This window comes from Rutidosis leptorrhynchoides, chromosome 4 (genome assembly GCF_046630445.1).
Source record: "Rutidosis leptorrhynchoides isolate AG116_Rl617_1_P2 chromosome 4, CSIRO_AGI_Rlap_v1, whole genome shotgun sequence".
Lineage (NCBI taxonomy): Eukaryota > Viridiplantae > Streptophyta > Magnoliopsida > Asterales > Asteraceae > Rutidosis > Rutidosis leptorrhynchoides.
Window position 1 is genome coordinate 306,216,495 of NC_092336.1, and position 9,202 is coordinate 306,225,696.

Here is a 9,202-nt window from a genome sequence, read left to right on the forward strand (position 1 = left end):
AAGTCTTTGTTTATCCGCATATGTCGAGGTAAAATTTATTTTGATCAAGAACCTATTAGCAAATATTTTACATTCTTTCAACAAAAACAATATGCTACGGGTTTATATGGTTTTAATGTTTTTCAAAAATGTACGTCCGCTATAAGACAATTAGCGTACGGTGTTGCGCCCGATTTATTTGACGAATATTTACACATGGGTGAATCAACTGCTTATTTCTGTTTGGAAAACTTTTGCAAAAGTGCTTTACACTTATATTCGGCCGAGTACATGAGAAGGCCAAATGCACACGATGTGTAACGTTTAATTTCAAAACATAAAGAAATACATGGTTTTCCGGGTATGCTAGGGAGCATCGATTGTATGCATTGGGGTTGGAGAAATTGTCCCGTTGATTGGAAAGGGCAATTTACACGAGGTGATCATGGTTACCCAACAATTATGTTAGAGTTTATTGCCTCGTATGGTACATGGTTACCCAACAATTATGTTAGAGTTTGTTGCCTCGTATGATACATGGATTTGGAATTCCTCGTATGATCATGGTTACCCAATGACATAAACATTTTATATCAATCAGATTTATTTAAAGATTTATTAAAAGATGAGTTACCTCCATGCAAGGTTGGAGAATTCGGATCTCAGGTAGATCTCGTTTGAACTTTTTTAGGGAGATCTCGGCATCTCGGAATAATCTCGGGGAGATCTCGGACGTTGACTTACGTTGACTTTATAATTTTTATAATAAAAATATACATGAAAACATAAATATATGTATATTTATATACGTCTATATGAGATTTTACAAAAATATCCGAGAAATGAGCGAGAAAATCTTAGAAATTACGAATTTTACAAGGAAATCTTACAAATTAGCAAGAAAATTCGAGAAATCGTGGCTTTGACTAAGTTTGACCGCGTTGATCGAGAAATCTCGGGTGATGAACATCTCGTCTTGGTTGCCTTATAAAAACGAGATCTTGTGAGAGATCTCGGGGAGATCTCGGGAGATTTACAACACTGCCTCCATGTAACTATACTATTAATGGGTTTCAAATTATTAGACGATATTATTTGGCGGATGGAATTTATCCGGAATGGTCAACTCTAGTTAAATCTTTTAAAAATACTATAGATCTGAAGGCAAAGAAATTTAAAAGAATCCAAGAGTCTGCAAGAAAAGATATTGAACGAACTTTCGGTATACTTCAAAGTCGATTTGCAATTATTAAAAATCCGGCCCGACAATTCTATATAAGCAAAATTCAAAATATTATGTATACTTGTGTGCTCTTACATAATATGATAACCGAAGACAATGGTCGTGCATTTTGTGGACTTGAAGAATAATATCCGCCAGCGCGTCATCCCCGACAATTAAACATTTAAGAACGATTTGAACTACATATGCGAATGGATAAAGAACTAAGAGGTAAAAGCAGTCATCATTTTCTTCGAGATAATCTTATCGAACATAATTGGAGTCTTCCACCAAACCACCGCATTCAGTATGATCCGACTGCCGGACCTTCAAACATTCCCGAACATGTCTCTGATGAGGAAGAAGATGAGGAAGAAGATGATGAAGAAGAGGAAGAAGACGAGGATGAAGAAGATTATGAAGATGAAGAATGCGACAAAGATTAGTTTATGATATTTTCTATTTAAGTTGAGTGTAATGTTTTTTATTTTCAATGTAATGTTATTTTCTAAATAAGCTTGAATTTAATGTTTTTTTATTTTCAAGGTAATGTTATGTTGGTTAGTGATCCAATGATAATATTCAAATGTTAACCACTTTGTTTTGATGATGACATCAAGTCTTATGTGCTTAAACAGCATATAGAACAACACAAGTTCACAAGCCTACACAATCTCTAGTAAACGACCAATACACAAAATAGCTAAGTCAAAAGAATCAATTGAAAAACACTGGAGGAGCACGGCTGGGTCCACGGTCGATCGCAGGTCAGACTGTGGGATGCCCAGTACATTGGTTCTTCGAAACAAGGTGCACGGTCGACTCCACGGTCAATCGTGGGTCGACCGCAGTTTCTTCTGTCCGAATTTTTGATCGAAAAATGTTTGACTACTTCGGGACATCTATAATTTACAACACTCATTTAAACATGCTTAGAATAGTTGCCTCCTTCATATTCAAATGAGTTTTGGTCACTAAAACACTAATCTTTTTAACCACACTTAATGACGTCTTAACGACACTTTTAGCTTATGATTAATGTTAAACACACAAGTATGGCTAAAAGTTCTTTTTCAAAAGTCATATTTCTAAATTAAAAGTAATGAAATATTTAAGATGGTCATTAAAGTCCCAATTAAAGAGATGCTCTCCACTTGATTAACCATTAAGCATTACTTACATGCTTAATAAGAGTTTAGTGTTAACTCCCAAAAGTCTTCATGTAAAAATAAGTTGGTCTAATTTGGAAGGTTGCAAGTAACCAATGAATGCATATACTTTGCAAAACTAATGTTGACAAAAGGCTAAAAGACTTGTGACTTGAAGTTTCGAAGCTTGTTGTTGTCATGGGATCAAAATCTACATTTGCTTAAAAGGAAAATCAATGACACACCTCTAGTACAATGGGACTTTTCTCTTTTAAGCCAAGGTCAACATCAAAGAATACATCCAAGATAAAAGGGGTAATGCAGGTCTTTTCAGATGTTTTTGGCATCTAATTGCAGCCATCCAATAAGGGAAAATGACAAAGTTAAAGATCTCAAACGGCTATAATTTTAGAGGTCAGAGACCTGCACGGTTAACCCACGATCGACCATGAGGTGAGCCGCATACAACCGGGTTTGAATTTCTCTTGCCTGTAAAAGCCAAACCTTGGAGCACTTGAAGACTCACCTCTTGCACTTACATTACATTTATTGTTATCATTCAAAATATTATTGTAATCTATTTAGAGTGATTCAAACAAGAGTGATGTAAACTTAGTTGTAAGTTTACTTGTAAACTATCTTCTTAAAGGGATCTAGAAGATAGGTGAGGTTTCACTTAGAGGAAGCATTAGGGTCATTTGGTAAGAGCATTCGGTGATTGTGAATTCTTTAAAGGGATGTAAGGGTTCATAAGTTGCAGCTTATCGAGGGGCTAGTGTTGTATCAGGACACTCCACCGAGTTTGGAGCATCATAGTGAGTCTAGCTCATAATTCGTTAAAATTGAGGAGTGTATTAAGGAAGATTAGTTAACATCGTCCCGAACCACTATAAATCTCCGTGTTTGTTCTCTTATCCTTTATCTTTGCTTTTATTTTTGCTTGTGAACAAACTAATTAAATCACACTATAGTAAATTCAAGTTCTAAATAGAAAAAGTTTTAAAAATCGCATTAAGTAACTATTCTTCCCCCCCCCCCCCCTTCTAGTTACTTACATGTTATTTGTAACTAAGTTTGAATGTAATGTAATCTTATTTTCAAACAACACTTTTATTCAACACATAAACGGTTACATTTTTTTTTAAACTACAACCAAATTAAACTGAAATACAATACAACAAGATCTTAAAACACGAACATCGATTACTTAATAGTCGGAATCATCAAAATAACGACTATCTGTACCGGTTCCTCCTTTTCTTCTTCGTCTGCTTCATCGATGTAACGCCAACCCAATGTCTCTTCATCTTCGAGAACCAAATACAGAGAAATGCGGTTTAGACGATCATCAAGGGTATCTTTTATACCGTACTATTGATCATTAGTACGGAGATAGCTTGCCTTTAAATCCGGTTCACAATCACCTTCAAAATACATCACATCCGTGTATTCGCACGGAACATTTTCTTTCAAAAATGCTAGCAGATCCCCTGTAAACCAACGTCACGAACATTGATTCCTTCAAATGACATTTTTTTACCGAACTTGTAAAGCTTCATGGCATTACGGAAGTCACCTCCGTGATGAAGGTCATATGCAGCATTCATTGGGGGAATTGTTTTCATTTTTGAGTAGTTTCGTGTGTTTTGGTTTTGAGTTGAAAAGTGAAGTGTGTAAAAGGATTTGAGTTAGTGGGTGTATTTATAGAGGTAAAAATCTAGCCGTTTTTTTGAAAGAAAAAAACGGTCGGATTATCGCCATTAGATTTTCAAATTTAAAAAATAAAGTTATAATATTAATAATAATGTTAATAATAATAATAAATTGATTAAAAACCAAAATATTAAAGTCGGGTCAATGTGGTTGGTGTGATGGTTGTTAGTGAATGTGGTTAGTAATGTGAAAGAAAGAGGGGACGCTGATGTGGCACAATGTGGTTGTAAAAGTGGTGTGATGATTGAGCGTAGTCTTAGGAGATGAGAGATTTGCTAATTTAATTTAATTTGAAGGCTAGTCTAGACTTTCTAGGAAGTTATTAAGCATGTGACATACATAAATACATTATAAGTCTTCCAAGTTATGAACAAGTCTGATCATTTTCTACACATTTTATTGATGTTGTTAAACTCTAGTAGTCAGAGGCGAAACCATGATTCACGTTTAGGGATGCATTTCATAAAAATTAAATATCAATATAGATTTTTCATATATACATGGTAACTATGAGATATTTTCCGTTACTTTCGTTAACCTTCCGTTAGTTTATTTAACGGCAATTATTTGACTTTTATGTGTTTATGTGTAATAAATGCGTACTTGACCTTTGGAGGGTTATAATAATTAATATGGGTTGATATAAATTCAAATAAATATTTCGGATGATGAAATACGATTAAAACGATACGATTTTGATAACGGCTTTTTGAGCAACGAAACGCTCGGGTTTATTTTAATAATTAATTTATTAATTATTAACTTTTCAAAAATAATTAATTTTTTGGGTTTTTAATAAATTAACGTTTGGTTGCATTTAACGATCGGTTTAGCGTTCCGGACCTTCGGTATGACTAAACGACACTTGAAACGAGCCACGATTACACGAAATTGCAAAACACGAGCCCGGGAGTACCCCATGGGCCATATTCGGCCGACCCCACTCCCCTCCCCCCTTATATTTTAATTTTTGTAACTTTAGGGACTTAAGTGTTGTTTGTGGAATTAGGGCTTAATATAAATTAGAGTGTAAACCTAATTTTGGCATAAACCCTCACAAGAAAAAGGCACCAGTCAATCCTCTCCCTCTCCCTTTTGTCCGTCGACTATAGCACACCCACACACACATCAATTTTCAATTTTTGCTCTAGCCTTGAACACAAAAAGTGCAATTCTCGATCTCCTCTACGCGTTGATATAATTCTTTTCTTGATCTAAGGTATATTTACATGAACCCTAATCATAAAAATCTGATTTTTACTAAAGTTTCATAGTTATGTTGTCAATTACTCAAGTCTATACGCGTACGTGTTAATTGTTATCGTTATATTGATTGTTTGATGCGTTAGGGTTTAAAAACGAATTTGTTTTTGCATGATCAGAAAAATTAAGTTTATCAAATTTTAATTATTATTTTATATTAAGATTCCTTGCGAAAAACTATTGAGTTTAGGCTTTGGATTCTCTTGATTTTGTTTCCGGATGATCAAGTTATGCTTAATTGAAATTAACGTTGTGTTTTCGTGATTGATCAGAAATCTGGATTTGACAGACCACAAATTGGCATGTGATACTTATACCACTGGAAATATAATTTAAAAACACTCAATTTAGACTAGGATATCATGTCGTTTGCTTATGTATAACCCGAGATATGCTTGAATTAGTGTAAAAGTAGTTTTATACAGCACTTGCATGAAAATAACCTTGTATGATAAAATGTGTTAACTTCTGTGATTAAAGCTTTGCATATTTGAAATTTACACAAAAATTACTTCACCTTTCATGTAGATATCATAGGCTAATTGTATCTATATCTTCGGATAATCGCGTGCGAATGTGACTAACTAAACTAGAATCAAATCTGTAAATTGCTCTCTGTTATATACTCTGTGGATTGTGTTTATTGAATGAGCATGTAAGCTTCTAGAATATGAATTTTAACATGATATGTGACTTATTGTTAGTTTATGTCAATCTCTGAAAACTTATGCATTGGGCACAATAGAGCCGTACTTTATGTGGATTCTGATTTGAGCGGAAAAATTGAACATCCAACTTGCATGAATAAACTGTACAAATTGGCTAAACAAAATTTGCTAGATTTTTGATATGTGTTACTTTGACTTGTTCTTGAACTATGGCCACTGGTCTTGTATCAATTGCATGTCCCTAACTCCGGTTATAGCCAAAACAAAATCAGTGCGCGATCAGAAACTTGTTAGTCGATATTATTGTTAATATTATTATTATGTTCACGTTTATGTTTTGTAAGCCCATCTCTATAAGGGCTCGGTTTTTAGAGTTAGCCCATTAGGTTTGAGATGTTATCTATTTATATTCGGTATTAGCATTCATGTAAGGAACAATCAATTTATCAATGAAATCACACCTTAACAGCAAAACGACGAACATAAATAAGGTTTTTCACAATGTTAGGTGTTACAAGAACGTTAGAAAGGTAAAGTGGTCGGTGAATATTAGGCAACACGCAATGACCTGTGTTAGTGATGGGAATGTTGTTCCCTTCACCAACGACAACCGAAGGGTACATGCAATAATTAAAAATTGTACTCAAATTATTAATGCTAGATGTAAGATGGGTGGAAGCACCTGTGTCCATATTCCAATCTACTGGACCACTATGTTGACTTCTCCAGTTAGTAAACTGAGGTGTTGAGGTTTGATAAGTGGGCTGACTGTTTGATCTGCGTTGCATGTAAAAAGTATGAGGCTGTCCACTCTGGCCCAATTTGTGAGGCCCAATTTGAGAAGAAAGGCCAGACTGGTAAAAGGAATTTGGTTCAGTGTTGAAATAAGTCTGTGATCTATTTTGGGCTATGCCATATTGGGCCAAAAGTTCATCCTGCACTTTTATTATATTCAAGAGCTGAGTTGAATTTAGGGAATTTAGATCGTAGGTCTGTGTAGTTGCAGCGGCCATCGAGATTATTTATTTGGTGAAGGCTTAAAACTTACAGATTGTAAAATGATAAATTTATGGTTGAGGTTAATGATCATAAAAGAAATCGATAAAAAATGCTTACAATAACGATGATGTATGCAACTTTGTTGAGAAACGAGTCGATACTTTATGCTAGTATGATAATAACATCCACGTGATCCCTTTCTTTTGTCTTCTAATTTTATAAACGGCGGGTCCCAGAATGGATTGGAATATTGATGTATAAAAAATATTAAAAGATGATTTCTAAAGAATGAATAAGATATGATGATGAAATTTGTTAGATGCTGCAGTATGGCGATTGGCCGGCAATTTTTTTATTTTTATTTTTTATTTTTTATTTTTTTTTTTTTTTTTTTTTTGGTATTAGGTTAAGCTCTTGGTACCATGTTAAGGTGTGATTTCATTGATAAATTGATTGTTCCTTACATAAATGCTAATACCGAATATAAATAGATAACATCTCAAACCTAATGGGCTAACCCTAAAAACCGAGCCCTTATAGAGATGGGCTTACAAAACATAAACGTGAACATAATAATAATATTAACAATAGCAAATGCAAGTCCTTCAAATTATCCTTGAATGACTCGTTGAAATGTTGCTTTCAATTAGCAAATACACTACGGAAGCATTATGTAGGACATGTTTGGTCACGATGGCGCTTGAGCACCGATGTTCCTTGCGGGTCATCAGAAGAAGTTGTTGGCATAGCAGTTAGACTTGAGTCACATTTACCCTTGCGGTAGCAATTGATCACACGTTCGGTAAACTTTTCATCTGGCAGACCAGTTTTTGGGTTCAAAACCTGGAAGGCCTGCTCACGCGGGTCTGAATTGGCTGCCTTGTTATACGTATCGGCTTCAATCTCGGTATAACAAGTTAGTTCTTCAGATGTATCTCTTATAGTATGCGGAATGAGGTTAAGCTTCACGGTACCATTTTTTTTCAACCGTTCCAACCTTTCCAACCTACCTTCTTCACGAATTTTTTGGAGTTGGGCATCATCGATGATAGGATTCCGTTTCATCTGAAATGTCCCGTTCTTATTGATTAAAAACGTTCCATATTAATTGATTTCGTTGCGAGGTTTTGACCTCTATATGAGACGTTTTTCAAAGACTACATTCATTTTTAAAACAAACCATAACCTTTATTTTATAAATAAAGGTTTAAAAAGCTTTACGTAGATTATCAAATAATGATAATCTAAAATATCCTGTTTACACACGACCATTACATAATGGTTTACAATACAAATATGTTACATCGAAATCAGTTCCTTGAATGCAGTTTTTACACAATATCATACAAACATGGACTCCAAATCTTGTCCTTATTTTAGTATGTAACAGCGGAAGCTCTTAGTATTCACCTGAGAATAAACATGCTTTAAACTTCAACAAAAATGTTGGTGAGTTATAGGTTTAACCTATATATATCAAATCGTAACAATAGACCACAAGATTTCATATTTCAATACACATCCCATACATAGAGATAAAAATCATTCATATGGTGAACACCTGGTAACCGACATTAACAAAATGCATATATAAGAATATCCCCATCATTCCAGGACACCCTTCGGATATGATATAAATTTCGAAGTACTAAAGCATCCGGTAGTTTGGATGGGGTTTGTTAGGCCCAATAGATCTATCTTTAGGATTCGCGTCAATTAGGGTGTCTATTCCCTAATTCTTAGATTACCAGACTTAATAAAAAGGGGCATATTCGATTTCGATAATTCAACCATAGAATGTTGTTTCACGTACTTGTGTCTATTTTGTAAATCATTTATAAAACCTGCATGTATTCTCATCCCAAAAATATTAGATTTTAAAAGTGGGACTATAACTCACTTTCACAGATTTTTACTTCGTCGGGAAGTAAGACTTGGCCACTGGTTGATTCACGAACCTATAACAATATATACATATATATCAAAGTATGTTCAAAATATATTTACAACGCTTTTAATATATTTTGATGTTTTAAGTTTATTAAGTCAGCTGTCCTCGTTAGTAACCTACAACTAGTTGTCCACAGTTAGATGCATAGAAATAAATCGATAAATATTATCTTGAATCAATCCACGACCCAGTGTATACGTATCTCAGTATTGATCACAACTCAAACTATATATATTTTGGAATCAACCTCAACCCTGTA